Source organism: Zosterops lateralis (genome assembly GCF_965231275.1).
Source record: "Zosterops lateralis genome assembly, chromosome: 14".
NCBI lineage: Eukaryota > Metazoa > Chordata > Aves > Passeriformes > Zosteropidae > Zosterops > Zosterops lateralis.
Genome location: NC_139774.1, coordinates 2,862,750 through 2,885,477, shown reverse-complemented (window position 1 = coordinate 2,885,477; position 22,728 = coordinate 2,862,750). Strand labels below are relative to the sequence as shown.

General features: G+C 53.0%; 1 long non-coding RNA gene across 1 annotated transcript; it reads right to left on the bottom strand.

Annotated features, from left to right (window-relative positions):
• Window positions 1-12,121: 12,121 nt before the first annotated feature.
• LOC310914928 lies at window positions 12,122-22,652 on the bottom strand. The gene is made up of 3 exons (XR_014591128.1): window positions 22,214-22,652; window positions 20,458-20,548; window positions 12,122-12,340 (listed from the first exon to the last, which is right to left on the bottom strand). It is a non-coding gene; the product is annotated as an uncharacterized lncRNA (long non-coding RNA).
• Between the last annotated feature and the right edge of the window lie 76 nt (window positions 22,653-22,728).

Genomic DNA, 22,728 nt, shown 5'->3' with positions numbered 1-22,728 from the left:
CCCTGCACCAGGAGCAGCACAGGAGCAGGCAGGCATTGCAAATGCCGAGTCTGGCCACACCGTGTCCCCCTCTAAGCAGCGCAGACGCTGCTTTTCTGCCGGGCGCTCAAACCTGGGGAAAATGAAACTATCAATAATGCACCTGTCCCCGCATTCCCCGCTCCCAGGCTGGCGCGGACAGCGCTGAGTCACCCCATGTTTAATTCAATGCTCTCAGCGCCAGAGCCCTGGCTCCAAACCCATCCAGTGCTTACATTAGGCACTAGCTGAAATTTTTGTTGGACATGGATTTCACGCTTCATGTTCAGGGCAGGATTCCCGTCGTCCCCCCCCCGCCCCACTCGCTCTGCCGGCTGGGGAGGGGCGAGCCCGGAGCCTGCTCCACCTACATGGACAGTGTCTCCCCAGGCCTTCCCCTGCCCCTCCCCTCTCCTTTTCCCTCGCTGGTTCGGAAAGCTTTGAGATATCCTTCCCTGGGCCCTGCAGCACCACCCCAGCTCTCCCTGGGCCTTGCACTGCACCAGCTCACCCATTAGACCACACTGTTTCCACTGGAAATTATTCTGCTCTAGCTTATTCCTCTGAACAGCATATTTACACACATCTCTATCTCCTTCGTGAGCTAGCCCATGGTTATGAGCAGTATATTCCTAGAAGTTTCTTTTCTGCTTTGGGGGAATTGAGCACACTGGTGAAATGGCTCCATTTGTCTGAGTAACATCAGGAACTTATCTGGGACAGATGCTTCTCCAAGCTAATACCCACTGCCAACGCCTGGTGCTTGAGAAGAAGCAGGAAACAGCTGCTCTGCACCTTGCCAAGCCATGAAAGGCCCTTATTTTGGAAGAAAAAACTTCCTCTTTAGCTTAATTTCCCACCCCAAACCCAAAACTCTCTTTACAGCACATGGGAACGACCCTCAGCATTGATCCCACTGCCTCTCGTGTCTCCACTGCTCATTTTAATGCTTAAAGCAAAAACCAAACTGTAACATTAGACAAAATCTCTGGTCACAAAGTTTTGGGGTTAGTAATTGCTCGCAATTTTTTTTCTAGTGGATGGGGCAATGCTCCAGTAACTCAGATATGGAGCATCCTGAGCTGGCCTTACCTCACAGGATGGCTCCCAACCAAAGCAATTGCTTCCATGCTGATTTGGTTGGCACTGCAGAGAACGTTCAACTTTTCTGGGAATTGGCTGAAGTAGGTTATTTAAGATAAAAAGAAATGCCCCAGGGTGGCATTCCTGACCTAGGGACACAGAGAAGGTGTTTTTCCTGCTTCTATCACTGCTGCTCACATGGAGAAGTGACTCAAAAGCCAACTGGTAGCTGTCCAATCCTTCCCAGTCCTGCCATGCAGGTGTTGGGAGTAGAGACTTCTCTGGATTTCCAGGAATGCATATTTGCAATGAAGAGGCATAGACATGAACTTGATCCATCTCCTAAGAGCTTCCCTTTCAACCCAGTAGAGCATGGCAACTGTGAAAGGAATACTTGAATTATTTTGTCCTGGATTTGTTTCTCCAACTCTAAATTATGGAGATGCTGAAAGTGGGGAATTTTATAACATCCCCAACATTCAAGTTAGCCTGGGAACCAAAAGCTGAGGCAAGGACAGAGGGTGATTTCTGCTGCCAGGCAAGGAGGAAGGCAGTGTGAATCTTGGGGAGCCACTGCTCTGCACCCCTGGGCAAGCAGGGACATGATGGGGCCGGCTGCTCCAGAGGCAGCTGCCTGTCCCCAGGCTGCCAGCAGGCAGAGACTGTCTCCATGAGGCAGCCAAAGCTCAGTGCCAAGGGATGCCTGGAAGAGCTTGACCCTGACAAGGATGCCCTGGGAGAGCCATAAATGCAGTGGGAAAGAGGAGGGGACTGGTTTTGAGCAGCAGAACCCAGCTCAGCCCTGCTGACTCTACAACTGACACTCACTTCCCTGCGCCTCCCTTCGCTCTTCCTCCCAGAAGTGTCTCCCTGTGCCAGCCTGCATCCATCACAGCCAGAGCAAACATTTCCAGGACTGACCAGGACTTAACTGTACTACAGCTGGAAGCAGGAGATGCCCAAAATGTCTTTCCCAGCCCTGTCATGTGAGATGGAAAGTAACAACGGCTGTAACATCCAGCACAGCTCACAGCCTGCAAGGATTCCCAGCTGAGGCTGTTCATCTTGGTCATGGAATGAACCTGCAGTGTATCTCCCACGGAAAAGCACCTTGCCACGCTTTGCATGCTGCACTGGCTGAGGGGTGGAATGACATCCTGACCATCACCAGGGCAGTCGATGGCCCAGTGCAGTGCTGGGCTCCCGTAAGCACAGGAAGAGCTACTCCACCCCAGAACAAACAATTCCTGCTCTTAGAGGGTCCCTAAAGCTTTTTTGAGTGAGGGAAGTCAGATTTGCCCCCACCAGCTGGTGATGCTCCCTCACACTATGTCAATCAGTGAATCCATCCCAAGATAATCCTACGCAGCTGAAAGATCCTGTTGCTCCTCAAAAAAGTAACCTCTAGCAGTAGTAGGGCAGTTATGGCTGCCCCATACCTGGGAGTGTTCCAGGCCAGGGTGGATGGGGCTTGGGGCAACTTGGTCTAGAGGAAGATCTCCCTGCCATGGCAGGGAGGAGGAGCAAGATGAGTTTAATGTCCCTTCCAAACCCAAACCATTCCATGATTCCATGAACAACAACAGCTTTCCCTCCAGCTGGTGGTTCCCCCTGACCTGTGAGGGTTTGCCCTGGCTCACAGCAAACACTGACATCCCCACAGACTTTGTGACCAACCCAGTGCTTTGAGCAGAGGCTGCCAGAAAGGAGTGTGCACCCAAAACCCCACAGCCCAGACCTGTGGTGGAGGCACAGCAGGAAGGGGCTGCAGGCACCTCCTCACTGTGCTAAGCGCTCTGAAAGTAACATCCTGATGAGCTGAGTCCCATGTGGGGAGCAGCAGGGACGAAGGGAATCCCTGTCCCCAGCTTTGATGTCCCTGACTCTGCTTCTCCTTCCAACAGCCCGTGGCACTAACTGCTCCTAATCTTGCATTTTCTGTGGTGAATTCCCCTTCGTTTTCAGCCTGCAGCTCAAGGATATCTCAGCAAGCTGCTGCTTCTTTGTGATGGAATTAGTGACAGTGGGGACAGCAATAGCAATTATTCAGTGACCTAGAAATGACCTTTTGATTTTAAAAATCCATGGCTCTACTAAGGGCTAAACAGTCACGAACCTAAAGAAGCTCCTGAAACACCAACATTTGGGCAATAGCAAAACACCTGGGAAAGGTGATAAAGGAGTGAGAAGCCCAAGGAAGTGTCTCAGTGAGTGAAGGATCCTGTTTGGAACCAGGACATGAGCCCTGCTGGTGACACTGCTGTGTGCCTCTGTGGGCTGTGCTGGGACACACGGATCCCTGGCATGGCCTGTGCAGGCCCTGGCTGCAAGAGCAGCCCTTCCATGGCTTTTTTGGAAGCAGGAGGGATTACCCAGTCCATCCCCCAAAACAGCTGTGGGTACATGTTCACTAGATGTGGAACTGCTGGTGGCACCAGCACTGCCCCATTTGTCAGCCTTGCAGCCACCAGACCTTCCTGCCTGTGTGTTGGCACAAAACTGGAACACCCTTGGCCCTTGTGGCAGGAGATGCCATGAGGAACAGGCAGGAAAGAGACCTGCTCAATTCCCAGGATCTCCTGGTTTGCTTCCAGACCCCCAGCTCCCAGTGCCACTGAACTGGAATGTGCTGGGCAGGGTGTCTGGACTATGCTGGCCTTCATGCAGACTCACTCCCTACAACACAGTCTTCTGCCCTGGTTTTGGCCATGATGGGTCGTGGGATGCCTGAGGAGCTTCTTAGGAGATCTCACCTGCTACCTGAGCCCCTCTGGGGAGGAGGAGATGAACCTCAAACTAGGGAACTGTGATCTGTGTGTCTCACAGTTGTTCAGCCTCTACTGAAAGGGAAATCTCAGTCTCCTTGGTCAGGAAGCCAGATAAAGGATAAATTTCTAGTGCTCTTTTTCACTTCATACCACAAATGTGCCCAGTGAGACTTCTCCTGGGCCAGGACCCCAGCTCACCTCCAAGACTCAGCCCAGTCCTGCCAGGAGCATGTGCAGGTCAGTCCTTGCCAAATGAGCAGAGTGGGTGGCTCCCAAACTCCCTTGCAGGTGGTTGGAAAAGGTGCAGCCTGAGCCTTGGCAATGGGCAAACACACACAGACACTGCCTGGGAACTGGGACTGCTGCACCTGAGTGAGGGGATCCAGACCACCACTGCTGGGTAAAGCTGGGTGCACCTCTCAGCCTCCTCAGAGAGTTGTGCCTGAGGAAGAAGAGGATGAGGAAGGCAGTGGAGTGCTGGACCCTTCTGGTGTAGAGCTGGGTTGGGGCGCCATTTCAGTCAGAACAGAACTGGCTTTTTGCCTTTTTCACCTTCCAGCTGTGCCCCCTGAGGTCTTTCTGCCCAGACAGATCCTTGACACAAAAAGGGAATCAGTGATTCAGAAAAACACAAACCATCTGTGGAGCAACGTCACGGCAGAGACCACTTCACACGTGTGAGCCCTCAAAAGACCTGCTCCTTGGGGAAAAGCAGAGTTAGCTGCAATTTTTTTAAATGACACTGCTATTTTGAAAGGAATAACTCATATTATAATAATAATAATTGCTTCCTGTGCATGCCCAGCACGTGGGCTTTGAGCTCAAGTAGAATATTAATAGTAATTAATTACAGCCCCTCTGACAGCAGCCTGTGCCAGGAGAGGACACCCACTGGTGTCAGCCCAGGGAGCAGGCTGTGCCTCTGCCCTGTCTCTCCACACCTACATTTCACCAGCCAAGCCTTTGTTCAGCACCTTTCCTTCACCTAAGAGGTGTCCAGGGTGATCCTGGGGCTCAGGGACTGTCCCTCCATGAGGCTGCAGGAAGCCCATTTTCCCAGGGTGGAGCCATGTCCCAGTGTCTGACAAAGAAGCTTGGCTACAAAAGGCTGCTCTCTCTATTCTGGAAAAGCTGTTTTCCTGCTCAAAATGATGTGGTGACTCTCACCTAATATCCCCACAGGAACATTTGGCTTAAACAGCTTTGAAATTAGTTTAAAAGCTGATTTTCCACTCGCTTTAGTAGGTAATTCTGAGCAAGGCATCTGCAAACCCAGCACTCCTAACTGTGGGTTTTCTTATCTTTGTTTCTGTTAGAGCCAGATTCCAGGGTTCCAACACTGACCTCAGCAGAGGGTGGCCCAGGAAGATGTGGAGAGGACAGGAAATGTTTGGGTTGGGGGGTAAGAGGAGATGGAGGCCACCAGGGGCTGTGGCTCTCCAGACATTGGAGAAGGGAGGAGATGACCAGCAGGTCTTGCCCTCCAACCCTGACAACCTGCAGGGTTCCCTGCCCTCACCTCCTGACCTTTGGCAGCTGGGTCTGGCTCTCCTAAGATGTCTGTGTCTTTTCTGACTCTGCCTCCTTTCAACTTTTCTTTAATCCTTTTCTTTTTTTCTGCCTTTTAAATCTTTTTCTCCAATTTCAGCATCTCTAAAGGATGAGTGAAGCCAACTGCTGTGAATTCTGCTGTCAAACAGCTATTTACTAAGCACCAAACCACACCGTTGTGAGTATTGAAAAAACACATATCAGAGTTTTTCAGGTCTCTAATCCAGCCAAGCATGAAGGATTTGGGGATTTCAGCAGTTCCTGGGCACTCCTGAGCTCTTCCTCCAACCAGACATACAAAACCACGAGTGCAAAGATCCACCGAAGTTATGTCCAAACCCAAAAACATCCAAATAAAACCATCACCACGCCTTCCCTGCGCCTGCTTTCCCAACACCTCCTGACAGGAACGGGGCCTTCCTTTTGTTTCCCACCTGATTTTGGCTGACACAGAGGTTTCTCATGGCTGCATGAAGACCACACCTGCTGCAAAGGCTTCAGCCCATCAAAATGACCCCAGCCTAAATGCAATGCACTTTATTTCTGCCCTGAGCTTCCACCTCTCCCTGACACATTCAATGGTTGTGAGATTGAATAAAATGCTTATTTTTTTTAAATAAACCCCAGAGAAAAGTACAAATCCATTTACAAGATTTATGTTTGATGCAATCAGGCTCCAAGCCTCGGGAGGTGGAGGTGATAACACTTTCCTCTGCAGCCTATTAGATTAATCAGCTCTAAAATACTGTGGGTTTAGTGGACAATTCTCTAGGGGATGCATTGGCATTCACAAAACCCAGGTTCTTCTCCCAGAGGGTGGTGGGGCACTGAGCAGGCTCTCCAGGGCACTGGTCACAACCCTAAGGCTGACAGAGCTCAAGGAGCTTTGGGACAACGCCCTCAGGCACAGGGTGGCTTTGTTGGTGTGTCCTGTGCAAAGCCAGGAGCTGGATTTGATGATCCTTGTGGGTCCCTTCCAACTCAGCATGTTCTGTGATTCTGTGATTCTTTGATGCATTATTTTCACTTTTTTTTTTTTTTTTTTTACATCCTTCCTGGCTGAGGGTTCCTCTCTGTGTCTCCTGGGCTGGCTTCCAGGGAAGCAGGGCATCTCTCCCAGGAGCACCCTGTCCCTCTCACTGCCACCCCAGCTCACTCTTCCAGAGGGTAGCACAGCTTTAAATATTTCTGCCTGCTGAGACTTCTCTTGTACCAATTCCCAGCAGGATTTAACACCCTGAGGACCTGCAGAGCCAGGAGCAGGGGCAGGCAGTGCCAGCCACTCTGTGCCCACCAGCCTTATGGCTTCAGCCCCCTGGAAGGGCTTGGGATGGCTCCAGGGGACTGGGAAAGGGCAGGGCTGCCCAGCAGTGCCCCCATAGTCCCCTTCTGCCAGCAGTGGTCAAAGAGACCCCATAATATCACTCTCAATATCTGGTTTTGGGGAATAACCACAACTGCCTGGGCAGCACACCTGGAGCCAACCAGGGAGCCCCCAGGAAAGCACCAGACACCCCCTAAATTGAAGCCCTTATGGGCAGGTCCTCCAGGACAGCCCCAAATTCACCCTCTGACTTGGCTACCCAGAGCAGTGGAGGTGCCTCAGGGGGAAATGGGCCCAGCAGGCAGCGTGATGGGGCAAGGACAAGGCAGGGGAAAGCAGAGACAAGGCACTGTCAAAAGAGACACTAATTAGTGCTAATTGCAAATAATCAGCCAAGCCTAAGAGCATGAAGGAGCCCAGTCCTGGCACAGGCAGTACCCTGGCTGGAGTGAGGAGGGCACGTGCCAGGCAGGTTGTGATGGGAGAATCCCATAGATGGGACCCCATTGCCTCCCCTCACCATCACTCCTCCTCCCATACCCCAGCCAGCCAGAAGTTCCCACAGGCTGCAGCACACAGGGCTCCTCAAACTGCTCTCCTGTGTCCCCAGGGAGCAATTCTCAAGGATGGAGCCTTCATGTACCTGCTGCAGAGCCCAGGATGGGCCTCTGGCTGCTCCAAAGGCAGGACAGTTAGTGGGAAGATTGTCCCAGGAGATGCCATATCATAAAGCAAGCCTTGTCCCTGTCCCTGTCCTCCTACCACCCTGGACTTGCCCAGGTGAGATTGTCAGGGCACAGGAATCCTCCTGTGAGGCCTTGGAACCCCTTTTCTCCCTGCAGGGTTAAACCCATTTTCTCTAGGTGTTTGCAGGAGTCACTAACATTACCAATACAGCACAAGCTTTCTCTTGTCTGCAGTCAGCTTTTCCTCCCTAGAGTTCATTGGATAATGTTCAGTTCTCCATCACTTACACCTGCAGCACTCCCAGCTCTCGTTGCTTTGGCCCTGGGATCCTCATGAAGCTCTTTGTGCTCAGAGTAGATCTCCAAGCATGGCACCAAGACCTGCAGCTGCACCGTGGCCCTGGATAAGCCCCCACATCCCACATCCTACCCTGAGCCCCAGAGTGTCTCTCTGAGACATCCTGGGTCATGCACAGGGTGCTGTGGCTCTCAGCACCAGGATGGAAGTTGTTCTCCTCCATCCTCACAAAGTGCTTCTCCATCTGCATTACCTGGCTGTCCTCACACCTGCAGTCCAGGGCTGTCTTCACCCCTGCAGGCTTTATCTGGCACCCACCCAAACCCTACACAGTTCCCTCCTTACCCATTCCCTGCAGATTTTCCCAGCAGACACATAATGTGTCTGTCTGTACCCAGCTCTGGAATACAAAGCAGGGCACAGATGTGCCAGGTGAGCACCACAGCAGATGCTGAGGCAGGATCCTGCCAGGGCTGTAACTCTTGTCTCAGCACTGGCCCTGAGGAGCAGACAGGGCACAGCGAGCAGGAGGGAGGGTGGGCAGCGTTCACTGCCCTGTGCAGCCCCTGTGGGCACCACACGGGTCAGGCTCTGGTGATGCACTGCTCACCTCGTTGGACTCAGCAGGGTGGAGACCCCTTGGCAGACCCCTCTGAAAGGATCTGAAAGAGAAGTTCAGTCCTCTGTGCCCTGCTAGTAAACTCTCATTCATGCATGACTTCTCAAATGCCTTTTGAGTGCTTTCCTTTGCTTTCTGTGCCAGCAATGACTCAGGCTTAGATGTGCATTGTCAGGCAATCCGGAGCTGGCGTCTCGCTAGGAAACACCGTTCGTTCTGCAAGAGCAATATTTAAGTGCCCTCTGGTGGTGACTCCCTGTGCCGTGGTTGGGATTTCCTCCTCTCCCTTCTGCCCGACGTCCCCCCGGGAACCTTCCCTGGGGCAGGACAGTCCCTGCTCTGCCGGCCCCGCTCTCTCCCAGGCGTTTTCCCCTGGCGGGCTCTGCAGCAGAACCTCGGCGTGTCCCCGGTCCCGTCCGTGCTGGGGCCGGGCCAGCCCCGAGCACTTGGCCCGGTTTGCTGCCCACGTGTCACTCCGTCCTGCCCGGCCCCGGCCGGCAGAGCTGCCTCGGCTCGGGATGCTCGGGCACTGCCACAGCCCTGTGCTTCTCCCCAGCGTTTGTATTTCGGTCAATCTGACTGAAAACGTGTGTGTGGGAGATCTCAGGGTGGTTCAGTTCCCCTGTGCTGTGTGACAAGTGGTGGCCAGGCAGGAGAACGCCCCTAAAGCTGCTCCCCCAGCACGGACAGGCTGCAGTGACAATTTAGCCGAGGCAGGAGCCCCCAGAGGCGCCAGAGAAAAACGCTTTTATAACACTGCTTTTCCTGAAACTCCTTCTGCAACCCACTGCTGCTTAATTGCTATAAAATACCTTACTGTGCCATTCTATTTTCCTTACAAAAAAAAGCATCTTAGAAATACCTGCGCAGCTTCAGCTGCTGTGGGGGAGAAGGGGAGTGTGACAGAAAATACCTGCCACGTCCACAGCTGGATCAAAATCCAGGCTGGACATTTCCTTGAGTGTGAAACAGGCATTTTACCGATGAGGTTGTGCCACTAAGCTCCCCTGGCACGTCTACAGTGACTTTTCTGCTCTGCTCCACAAGAGGGACAGAAAGAGGAAAGGCAAAGCAGAAGTGAGGCTGAGGGGGGAAATGCTCCAGGTCTGGGATCCTGCAGACCCTGGGCAGGTGTTGGGCGTGTGCTGCTGGGATGGAGCATCCCGGGAGCTCCTTCCTGCCCCAGGGCACAGGGGCAAGAGGGGCTGCAGCCAGAGACAGTGACCCACCAGCCTCATTAATCTAATAACTGCAGTTGGATTTAAAAACTTAAATTTTGAGATGTACCTGGCTCTTTGACCCTATGAAAAAGTTCATTTCAGTACCTGACCTCTCTAGCACAGAAGTCTTTATTTTGAGCAAAGGGACACTGTCAGATCAATTTTAGTTTCTTGCTTCTGGGGGAGGGGGGGGGAAGAAACCACAAAATGCAGCCCTGTGTCATTTGTGTTAACTCCCTTTGTATCGCCAGGGGAGCAGCTCATCCCCACATGTGAGCTGCACAGTGGGCTGCACAGTCCCTTCAAACCGCACAGTCCAAGGTCCTGTGCACATCCCTCCTCTCTCTGACCAACCCCTACGGGAAATGTTCTCACTCCCCACCTCAGCCCTAGGTGGCAGTGGCCACCCAAGCCTCCACTCAGGAATGTCCAGAGCTGTCACCTGTGGGTCACACGTTACTGTGAGTTGGTCTGACAGCAAAAGGAGGAGTGACCTTCCCTGTCTGCCTTTGCTCTGCCAGGAGCTTGCATTCTCCAGGAAGGAATTGGCTGCCTGAAAGCCTCATAAATGAGGGGCAAAGCTGACAATGCCTCATTTCTGTGTGTGCTGCTGCTGGCACTCAGATGAGATGCTCACATGACGTGTGTGTGTGAAGTACCAGCACAGGACTGCAAAATAAAGTTGCCCGAAGCTGACCTCTAATTTGTCTTTCAGCCAGCTCAACAAACTCTGTGTCCCACAGGAGCAGCTCAGCTCACAGCAGTTCTGAAAATTCAAAGGAGCTGTGTAGCTGTTTCAATATAGGCTAAAGCAGTTATTTAAGTACTTAGCATTTCTTCTGCCCCGTACAATAAATCAGCTTATTCTGCAAAGTGTGCTGTTCTTACCCTGCTCTTTGCTGGCTGGGCTCAGGCCTGGTGTTTGCTGTCCAGGTGTCAGGCAGGTGATGGAGACAGGACACCCCTTGGTGCCCACGTGGTGAATGCTCATGGTGTGACAGAAGAAATGCAAATGTTTGTCCTGGCTTGGCACCAAAACCAGCAAATCGAGCAGATCTGTGACTGTGCCACCTCCAGGGACAGTTGGGAACCTCTGTAGGTTGTCTGTCCTTTACATGAACACCAGCAGCACCTGCCCCAGCCCACCTTGTCCCACCTACCCCAAAGCTCACCCTGGCATTTCTGTGCACAGAGTCACACACCTACAGACTGCTGGGTTGGCACCTGGCCTGACCCCCACTCAACGATGAGAGCCCCTTGACCATGACTTTGTCCAGGTGGCTTTGAACACCTCCAAGGATGGAGACTCCATAACTCCTGGGCACTTAGAGGGATCCTCCAGTGTTTCCATTTGTGCCCATTGTCTCCTGTTCTGTCACTGGAACCACTGATAAGAGCCTGGAGCCTTCCTCTTCCCACCCTCCCCTCAGGTGTTTATACATACAGGTAAGGTCCCCTGAGCCTTCCCTTCTCCATGTTGGACAGTCCCAGCTCTCTCATGAGATGTGATACAGTCCCACCACCCACTCTGTGGCTCTCTCCACTGGATTGTCCCCAGTTTCTCCAGTCTCTCTTTGTGCTGGGAACACCAGCACTGGACACAGTACTCCAGGTGTGACTTTCCACATGAGGAGTCAAACAGTGATGAATTTCTTGTTCTTCACGTGTCTGGAAATGATATCCAGGATTAGCTGTTCCCATTCCAGGGATGGAGGTGAGGCAGACCAGCCTGTAGTTCCCTGGATCCTCCTTCTTGCCCTTCTTAAAGACAAGAGTGACATTTTCTTCCTTCAGACTTTGGGTACTTCTCTACCTTATCCAATGGGACTCTACAAGCAGACCTATGAAGAGGCTGAAGTCTGCTCTCACCAAGTTCAGGGTTGTGCTCTTGCTTTTCACCCTCTTTCCCTTCAGGATTCTGAAGTCTCCAGTCCCTGTCTCACTCGTGACCTGCAGGATGAGGCACCTGGCACTCCAGTCTCCACCAGTACTCAGCACCCAGACAGGGTAGTTTTAGCCCAAATTTGTCTGACAGCTGTAGACCCTCCGTGTTTTCACCTCCCAAAGCCAAATGGCAGCTGTTTCCAGAATCCCACCCCGTGCTGAACAAGCCTGAGGCTGCCCCTGTGTCAATGAAGCTGAAGAGACCAAGCACCTTTGCCTTGCTTCCCAGGAAGCCAGACTGCAACAAGAGATCAGGTCTCACACTCCTGGGAGTCCTGGGACAGACAGGACTAATAACTCCTTGGACTGACTGTATGGCTGCTCAGGAGCATTGGGGCACAGGAAAATGGCACAGGGGCTGTTGGCTCCCTCTTAGTGTTGTGCCCTGTCACTTTGGGGACAGTGACAGTGCAGGACAGTGGTCACAGCCAGCAGGCAGGGTTCTGCTTCCCAACAGCAGCAGCACTATCTGTCTGGTCTCCACCTTGGAACATCTCTGTATTTAATTAAAATAATTAAAAACATGGCAATCCCATCAGATGAGGCTGTTCAGAGCCCACAGGCGAGAGCTGGCTGACACCTGCTGCCAGCCTGGAGAGGGTGAGGAGCAGCTCTCCTCTGCCCTGCTCCTGGAGTGGGTGGCACAGCTGTGTCTCTGCACTGGAGTGGAGGTGATGATCAGGATCCCCAAGGCTGTGGTTTAGCAGTTTCTTGGGCAGTTGCTGACCTGGGAGTGAAGCCAAGCCCGATGGATGCACACAGAGTCCCTGTGCCTGAGCCAGGCTGAGCCCCCAGGAGCTGCTGGCCTTTCCCCCTGGAGCTGGGGCAGCTGGAAAAAGAGAGAACAGAAGTCAGAAGTGTTGCTGGCACCATGTGGACTGGAGGGCTGTGGTCAGCCTCTCCTCAGGATTCACTGACAGCTGATGCTGGTGCAAGGCCACAAAGATTCTATCTGTGCCCATTCCCATGGAGCTTCTTTGCTCAGAGGTTTACACTCTTGCTCACTGCAAAGCAGCCTGTACCTTCCAGACAAAAGACAAAATAAAGCTATTGAGAGACAAAAAAAAAAGATTGACTTTTGCTTTCCAGGACTCCAGCAATCCAGGGGTAATGCATCTTCCTTGTTTGCTGCACTCTGCCAAGAGGTTCCCTCCAGGAGGGCTCTGCAAGCTGAGGAGGGGACACTTGTGGGACCCCTGTGACTCCCAGGGCCTTCTTCCCTGTGTGCCCTTTCTGCCCAGACTACCTGCACCACCTTGGGCTCCATGTCAGGGCACAGCTCCACATCCCTGGGGTTTGCTGTGGTTTCCTCTGCTCACCCCACAGCCCCTGCCAAAGCACCTCTGCTGCCACTATGAAAATTAATGCTGGTTTTCCTCCCTCTCTTCACTGTTAAACTGTTTTACATCAGCTACCACTTCCTGCAGTTCCATGTATTTTTTTGACGTGGAGCAATGTCTCATAAACCACCCCAAGGAACCATTGTAATTCCAGAGAAATGTGATGCTCCTTGAAAGGAGCTTGTAAACTCACTGTTATTTTCTTTCCTAATTGCAATTTCAGTGACTCATCCCTGGTGCCACACTGCAGTGTACAGCCATTGTGTGGATTTTTTTACCCAATCTTGAGCAGTCACAATTCACTGCTCAAGTTTTCAGGCCACCCAAGCCATTAGGAAAATAAATGTAAAATAAAAACCTGCTGGTCCAGTTGGCTGGCAGAGCAGCGCAGCCCCTGGGGACAGCAGCAGAAGAGAAAGGCCTGCAGTGCTCTCCAAAGCTGCTGTGGCCAATGTGGCTGAGCTAGCATGAGCTGCTGCCTGAACAAGAGCTGATTCTCTCCTTTCCCCTTTCCTATCTCCTTCTCCCCAGCTCTATCACAGCCCCATCCCTCAGCCCTGTCTATAGGCTCTATCTCAATCCTATTCCTTCCCCTCCTCACCTCTATCTCACCCCTTCCCTTTTTCCTCCCCACCCTGATCCCACTCCCCATCTTTATCTCATCCCTTTCCCTACCCCATCTAACCCCACCTCAGTCCCCATCCCTTTCATCCCCACCCCATTCCCATCCCACTCCACTCTTTTCAAATGCTCTTCTCTATCCCTAACCCCAAGCCATTCCCATTCTGTTCCTATCTCATCCCCATTCCCATCCCACCCTCCCCTCTGCCCCTGTTTGTAGAGTCCCCAAAGCCTTGCCCAGCCTCCCCACAACCCCCCACTCTCGAGGGGAGACGTTTCTGGGCACATCTCCTAGGAAGATGATAGCACTGGGCAGCTCCTGCAGGAGAGGGGGGATGCCCTGGCACATGGACCAGAGCTCAGCCCTCGTGTCTATCAGAGGAAACAAAGGCTTCCCTGGGAGCTCTTGGTCCTGCCCTGCTCAGGCTGTTGATTCAGTGTTCAAGATCACATTGGCCTGTTTGTACAGGGATCCACAATCCTGGTTTCCTCACCCTTTTCCCTTTCTCCCAGCTGAGGTAGAAAAATGCTGACTTTGGCAGGACAGCCCTGGGACTGCCCTGCTACTCCTGATGGCCAGCCTCAATTCCAGGGCACCAAAGCCTTTGGTCAACAACACAACATCCAGGGAAGAGCTGGCTGTGTTTGCCCACTCCTGCAGAGACAGCTGCTGCCTGCCATGGTGCCAGCCCTGCCATCAGGTCCTGTGAGATGGCTGAGCATGGCTAAAGCATCCTTGCTGAGCAAATTGAACTCCACTGGGCTCCCAGATGCAGGCAGCAGGGTCTAGGTGAAGCTGGGGCAGCTGGAGAGGAGCCTCCTCTTCCCTTGAGCTTCCTTGCCCTGCTGTGCTCATCTGGGGCCCGTGGTGGACACCCAGACTGTTGGCCATGGAAGGATGTCACCAAGAAGACAATTGTGCAGCTCAGGTTCTCATCAGCTTCTCATCATGTGGGATGACGCTGAGCTGAGGCCTCATTGTCTCCTTCCAGTATTTAAAGGGATTTATAAAAAAGGAGAGTGACTTTTTACACAGCCATAGAGTGATAGGACATGGGGAATGGTCTTAAATTAAGAGAGGAGAGATTTAGATTAGACATTGGGAAAAAATTCTCCCCTGTGAGGGTGGTGAGGCCCAGAGAAGCTGTGGTTGCCCCATCCCTGGATGGGGCAGGGGACATTGGACAGAGGCTTGGAACAACCTGGTCTAGTGGAGGGTGTTCCTGCCATGGCAGGGGAGTGGAACAAGATGAGCTTTATTGCTGCTTTCAATCCAAACCATCCCATTTCAGTGACACATTCTCTGGCTTTGCCACAGAGTGGGCTGGAAAGGAGAGATTGGAGCCCATGGAAGCTGACAAACTGTGCCAGTGTCTCTGAGGCAGCACAAATGGCAGTAAAGGTGTTTCCTGAGACAGTGTGGCCAAATCTGGGCTTACAGGACCTGGCCACAGCTCACTAGCCCTCCTGTTGCAGTGGTGTGGGGGCAGCCACAGCTGGTTTTGCTCCTGGGGCTGAGGGGTGGGAACAGAGTGCTCACTGTCAGCTCACCTGGCAGAGCAATGCACAGCCACCAACCCTCCCTGCTGCATCCTTGGTGTTTGCACCCTGTAAACTGCAACTCCAAAGGGGAGCTGAGGTGTGGGTCTGGAGCAGAGCAGGTGGAGAAGAGGGAGCCCTGCCCCACCAAAGGCTCCAGAGTAGGTGTGAGCAAAGCACCAGGCAGCCCCAGCACGGCAGGACAGGCTGCAGGAGTGACCTCCGAATATTCATAACTGTGTCATTAGAGGGTGCCAGTGCATTGCTGCAGAGCTGGCTTGTTCCCTCACCTGTCCCAGCACGAGCACAGGGGGATGTGGGATGCTGGCAGGATTGCACATCCACATTCCTGCTTGGGAAGTTTAAACTCCAGAGCCCACCCAGCTGTGGAGCCACAGGACTGGAGGAGCAGATGCAAAGCTCAGCTGCTACTTAGAAAACATCCTAGAGTGATTTCAGCCTTCACCTCCCTCCATAACCTCTCTGTTCCTGTGTCTTAAGCAGCAGGACGTTTTTCCAGAGCTGTGTGGCAACATGGCAGTGCTGCTGTCCCCAGCAGAAAAGGGAAATTCAAGCACAGAAGCTGCTGTGCCAAACCCCTCCAGCACAGACAAGGCTGAAATTCCCTGGGTCCTACTGCTGGGAGGTGGAAAGCCAGTGTTGGAAACAAACCTAAACACCTCCAAAGACAGAGGTGGGCTTTTCCTGTGCCCTTGAGCTGCTAAATTGCTGCTGAGGCATCTGGAAATAAGGTCAGTGTGCAGCAGCAGGGGGCTGGCACAGCCCTTGGTCACAAGGAGAGATGCCCACCTGCTGTCCCATGGGATATCCAGCACAGGAATGGGATTCACAAGTGCAAGGGAAGGGCCCTGCCAGTGGCCAGGCTACAATTCCACATGGGTCTGGTCTCTGCAGGTCTCAGGGCTGGCTGTGGGGCAGGGCCAGCAGAAGGGCTGTAGGAGGATCATGTGGGTGTCCTGTGAAGTTTGGGATTGCTGGAGTCCAAATCCCTTGGTTAATGACACAGGGAGCTTCCAGCATCAGTCACAGGGCTCCAGGAAACTCACTCATGCAGTTTAGAGCCCTTGGACAGAAGAGGACTGTTCTCCAGGTATGGGCCATGCCTGGCTCCTCCAGGACCAGGGCCAAAACCCAGGATCATTCCAGAAAAACCCTGAACAAAATTAAGATTCAAAGAGAACTGCTGTTGAACAGCCTCATATCCCCCCTGCAGAACTGGGGGTGTCCCAGGGAAACCCCAGCTCAGGATTTCCTCTGAGCACATTGAGCAGTGGGGCTTTGGGTAATTGTTCCTTTCATGCCCATTGGCTCCCAGCGTGGGCCATCCCAGACAGATGAATTTGAGGAGGGAGGGAGATATTTCTGTCTTGTGTGGCACTGCTCTAAGGCTTAATTATTTAAGATCTTGCAAAACACTTGGCATTCTTGAGATAAAATGCTTTGTAGGAAGTACAAGGCACTGTTATGAAAGCATTAATGTTTTTGCCTTCTCTCCAGTGCTCTTCAATCTGCTGGGTGGGAGCAGAGGGCTCCTGGGTACCACAGGACACCTGCAGCCATCTGCTCTAAAGGGTCATAGAATCATAGAATGGTTTGGTTTGGAAAGGGACCTTGGAGATCATCCAGTTCCAACCCCCTGCCATGGACAGTGACACCTTCCACAATCCCAGGGAGCCCCAGACCCCATCCAACCTGGACTTGGGCACTTCCAAGGATCCAGGGGCAGCCACAGCTTCTCTGCTTTGCCACAGAGTGGGCCGTGCCAGGCCTGACCACCCTCACAAGGAAGAATATTTTCCTAATATCTAATCTAACCCTAATCCCTTTGAATCTGAACCCACTGCCCCTTGTCTTGTCACTACGTGCTCTTGTAAATAGTCTTGCCCTATCTTTCCTGTAAGTTCCTGTCAGGGTGATGATTTCCCTACTGGCAGCAGAAAACTGAGCACTAAGATATAATTTCCTCTGTGCCACCTGATCTGTCCCCCTTCCCAGCCATTGTGCAGGACCCTGGCAAAACCCCTGCTGGAGCCTAATCCTGCACCACCTCCCCTCCTGGGGAGCACTGCATCCACATGGACATGTGCCATCCTCCACACACATCCCACTCTGCAGTGGCCACCCAGGACATCTCAGGCCACCCCTGGCCACCCACCCCAAGCAGTGATGCTCTGGAATATCCCTGGGATCACCTGTCCTGCCTGTGTCTCCTGCCCACCTCCACCACACACCCAACCTCCTTGGCAGCAAGGCAGTATGAGAAGCAGGAAAGGCCTTGGCTCTGTGCAAGCTCTGCTCAGCAATAACAAAAACATCTCTGTATTATCAACCCTGTGTTCAGCACAAATACAAAATACAGCACACAGCAGCTGCCAGGAAGAAAATAACTCTACTCCAGCCAAACCCAGCACATTCCACCTCATATCCCATACCAGTTACACCATTCCAGGTCCCACACTACACAGTACAACTTCAAAACCCACCACCCCCCTTCCCACTCTTTTATACAACACAGAGACATCATTCCCTTAGTCTATGGACCACTCTGGAAAATGTTTATAAAGCATCAACAAAATGCCTGTTGAATTCATCTAGTCCATGACTTTGAGCTCCATCTGTTCTGGTGGTCACTCAGGACAGCAGAGGTGCTGGGTGGGGGGAGTTATGGGGCACCAAAGGCAGCTCAGGTCAGGTCACAGCTGCCTTGCAACTGCTTGGGAGGTTTCTCCTGCTCTGGGTTAAATGGTGCCTGTTACAGTCATTCCTGAAACTCACAACTCAAATCATGGCTTACAACAATTACAGATCCATTGCAACCTCCATCCTGGGTCCTTTTGGGCCAGGTGACCTGATTTAACATCACACTCAACTCCTGCCTTTGTCCCCAGCCTGCCTTCACCAAGGGGCTCCTGCCAGACTCCTCATTAGTGTGGTCACAGTCTGGTCCTCCACAGGCTGCAGGACAGAGCAGTCCCACCATGGGCTGCCCCACAGGCTGCAGGACACAGCTGCCCCACCATGGGCTGCCCCACAGGCTGCAGGGAATCCCTGCTGCCCCTGCTGCAGCCTGGGGTCTGACCCACAGGACTCAGACCCCCCTGAATTTCTCCAGCACGGGTCCTTCCCACAGGCTGCAGTTCCTCAGCAGTTGCTCCAGCTTGGATGTCCCCAGGGGTCACAGGTCCTGCAGCAAACCTGCTCCAGCACAGACCCCACAGGGGCCATTCTCCTTCAGGCAACCCCCTGCTATGGTGTGGGCTCCTCCACGGCCTGCAGGTGGATCTGTGCTCCATTCTGGACTCATTCTCACGTCTCAGTCCCTTCAGCTCAGGTTCAGACTGGAGTTCCAGCCTGCCCAGCACAGACACAGCAGCACTGCCCTGGCCACCTGCCAGCCCAGGCCCATCAAAGGCTGTTATCAAAGTGTTCCCAGGCACGATCCAGGGAGGTGATAAGCACTGGAGCAGCAGTGAAAGCAAAAAGCAGCCACTAATGAGCACTAAAGTCTAATATACAGTCAGGGAAGTGACCCCCATGGAAAGCACAGGAGCCTGCTCAGTGCCAGCTAAACAGCACTAACAGCTATAAATTCAATGGAGCACATCCCAATTCTAGCAGGGAGCATCCGTGGATTTGAGATACATCCCAAGCCTCTCTCAGCCTGGAATAGCAGGAAGAGAGCAATGGCTCCTTTGTGAGAGGGTCCCTGAGCCTTGGACCTTGCCAGGTGATCTGTTCTCTTTCCATTCATGGCCAGCCTGGCTCTTTAACAATGTTTTGTTTTCCCACACCCAAATGTAACAACCTTCCTACTTTATCTACCAGCATAAATCTTACTTTACTGAGTGGGAGTGAGAGATAAGCATGAAGCAGGCAAAGATCAAAGGACACTGAGTGTTGCGAAGAGCAGAAACCCAAGCCTTCAGAATGACCCAGCACCAAAGCCAGGGAACCTTTGAGCAGAAGAGCGGATCAGCTCCAGGACCATCCTGCACAGGGTGGGGGCACAGTGAGCCCTGTGACAGCTTTCTGCTCTGCTCCAGCACATGGAGCTTCCCAGCCCTGGGAAGATGAGAGAGGTACTGCCAGAACACTCCATTGCACCTGCAGACAGGACAACTGACAGACCAGGAGGACTCAGAGGGTTTTGTAAGTCAGTGGGAGGCATAGCAGAACCCATCCTGAGTAAGGAGAGAAGAACAACCATCACTTCCCCCTCACAGAGCCAGTTTTCAGAGTGCAGGGCTTAGGTTCACCTAGATGAGCTTGGACAGATGTGAAGGGATGTTGAATCTGTTTGACAGATCCGTGCCACAGATCACTGTGGATCTGAACTTTCAAACCACGAATTTTGATCAAGCAAGTCACGAAAATTTCCCAATAGTGAAGGTGATGGGTAAGAAAGACCTTTGTCCCAGGCAGGGCTTGGGATTTCAGGACAGAGTGCAGATCCAGGGATTTTATCCTCCCGGGCAGCATTTTCCCTTTGAGGTGTTAAATTGATCCTGGATCTGCTCACAAGGTCCTAAACATGTTTTTGTGGAGGCACTGGCATGTAGCAGGAAGGAAGGCACAGGCTGTTGGGAGTCTGGAGATGGAGCAGGGTCTCTTCAGCTGGCACTGTCACAGAGACAAGGACAGGGACATCTCCCTGATCCCTTCTGCCCTGTAGACACCTCCAGCAAAACCAATCCCCAACAAAGCTGGCCCTGCCTGCAATCTGTAGTCTCACAGAATCCTCTTGCAAAGACAGTGGGGTGTTTCACAAGGCTTTTGCAATGGGCTTTACTGAATTACTATGTGGAAAGAGGTGTGAAACCAACAGGAATGGGGGCAGGCAGCCACCACAGTGGCCTTGCACCCTGCTGTTCCTGTTCACCTGCTCTCCACAGCCTGTTGTGCTGTCTAGGTCCAGCTCCTGCCCTCGTCCTTGGCAAGGTCAGTTCCCTCCCTCTGGCTGGTGTTGTTCAGGCAATCAGAAAGGAAGAAAGTAAACAACAAAGACAAAAGCTTTGATTATGGAGCCACTGAGTTTGCCAGGCACGGGGAGGGCTGGGGGGAGCTCAATGTCACTAAACCAGAGTTTCCAGGCAGCACAGGCTCCCTGTAAACAGGATTCACACCTCCCTTCGCACATCTGCTAATAACAGTGGGTCATGTCAGAGAACAGGAGAAAGGAAGGGAAAGAAACACTTGTAGAAATGCAAAGGGTGCAAAACCTGCTCTGTCCTCTGCCATTTCAGGCACCATTTTCAAACAACTCCATTCCTGTGTCTCAGGAGTCCCCTGCCCTCAGCTGCAGCCACACCATACATGGCAGTGAACCCTCAGTGGGAGCTCATGTGAACCCATCAGTTCAACATGTGTAACACCTCCAGGGTTCTCCCACACCTCTCAGGTGCCTTCTGGGGGTGTGCTAACACACTTGATGGAAACTGGGTGAATGTACCTTCCACATGTCCTTGCTCAGTGTCCTACCTCTCCTTTTTCCAGAGGGGAGCTGGCGTGTCTTCTCTCTGTAGGAGATAAATTCTAATTTGTTGTATGGAATTCCCTACCAGCCTTGTTCCCAGGGTAAAGACAGCTGCACCTAGAAATTATATTAGTGTATAATTTCTGCTGGAGGGGTCATAAGAGTCATAAAGCCCAGCCTGCATTAGTATTTAAAGTATGTACAAACTGCTCATAAGGATATGTAAGCATCAAGTGTCATTTGAAGATTTTAATGAAGCCGAGCAATGTTTTTCAAGCTGCTTTGCCAGTTAATGTTTAACAGGACATCAGTGTGTGCCCACTGGCACTGGAGTCAAGGAGCAGCACAGGTTCAGTGTTGCCTGGCAGAACAATGTACATTGCTCCTGCTGGGAGGTCCTGGCTGGGCAGTTCCATTTGCAAAGGCAAATGGAAATGTCATTGTAAGGTGAGGAAACTGAGTGGGGCAGAATTGTCTGCACGTGTGCAGTGCCTTCCCCTGGCCCTTCCATGCCAGGCCTCCCCTCCCTCACACCCTTCACATGAGCCACATGGACCCCCTGGTGTGGCACAAAATGATCCAGAGGATTTGCTTGGTTGGATGGTTAGTTGATTAGTTATTTTCCCATTCTGTGGAGCAAATTGCCCCTGGGAGGCTCTGCCAGATGTTGGGGTGCTGCAGCATGTCCAGAGAAGGGAATGGAGCTGGGGAAGGGTCTGAAGGTCTGATGAGGAGCAGCTGAGGGAGCTTGGGGGGGCTCAGCCTAGAGGAAAGGAAGCTCAGGGGGGACCTTCTCCCACTCTACAGCTCCCTGAAAGGAGATGGTGGCAAGGTTGGCCTCTTCTCTCAGGCAACAAGTGTCAGGATGAGAGGGGATGGTTTCAAGTTGCACCAGAGGGAGTTTAGGCTAGATTTGGGGAAAATGTCATCACCAGAAGGGTGTTCACGCATTGGAACAGCTGCCCACAGCAATGGTGGGGTCACCATCCTTGGAGGGGTTTAACAGACACCCACAGCAGTGGTGGGGTCACCATCCTTGGAGGGGTTTAACAGACACCTGCAGCAGTGGTGGGGTCACCATCCTTGGAGGGGTTTAACAGACACATGGATGTGGCACCTGGGGACATGGTTTAACGGTGGCCTTGACAGTGCTGGAGGAATGGTTGGATTCAATGATCTTAGAGGGCTTTTCCAGCTTAAATGATTCTGTGATTCTGTGTGAGGAGGGCAGCAGGGCTGAGGAATGATGGGGCTTCACTGCCTGCATCCAGGGAACTGCAGCCTCTTCTTGGTGCCCTGGAAGGGCCCTTGAATGTTTCCCACACCTCCCATCAGCCAGCAGGTTTCATTTGGGGTACACTTCAGGTGCTGGCTGAGTTCATCAGACAGAGCAGGGGTAGATGTCTATCCTGTTTTTCTCTCACCCAAGAATATAGCATGTCATGTAACTAATTTAAATAAATTCTTCCTGGTTGAGCCTCATTAAAGGCCCAGCATTCAGCTGGCCTGATTAGATCTACCAATCGATGGTGGGGAAAAGGAAGCTGGTTTCAGCACACACAGCAGCACAGGAGCAGGATCACACTGTCCCCAAGCCCCCCGGGCACAGTGTCAGTGCACAGGTGGGCCCTGCTGTCCCCTCACCGCCGGCCACCACCGTGAGTCAGGGCCCTGTGCCTGGGGCAGGACGGTGACTGAACCCTCCTACCTGTGTCCTTGACCTGTTTTATCTGGGCAAACCCGTAAGTGCTTTCCAGGCTCTGTACGTGCTCGGACCTTCCCTTGAGCACGTGTCCCGTTATCGGGGAAGGCGACGGCGCCCGTGCGAAGGTCCCGGTCCCCGCCGGGTGACCCGTCAGCCCCGCAGGGAGGGGAGGCGAGGGCGGCGGGGTGGGGGGCTGTGGGGCCCAGCCCTGCCGTGCCCGGGGGTCCCTGCTGGCCCCGGTCCGAGCAGGCTGAGGCTGCACCCCGAGCCCCCCGCGCCCACCGTGACCCTGCCGCCCTTCCTGGGCTTCTCCCCGCCCAGCCCCGCTCAGGGCGCCGCCGGGACACCCCTCTCCACGGGGCCGGGAGCCTGGGCCGCTCCAGCCTCGGGCTCCTCAGGCTCCGGCCGGGGCAACAGCGGCGACAGGGACAGGGACACGGAGAGAAACAGGGGTAGTGCCAGCAAATGGTCCGGGACAGGAGCAGGGGAATAGAGACAGGGACAGCGGCAGTAGCTGG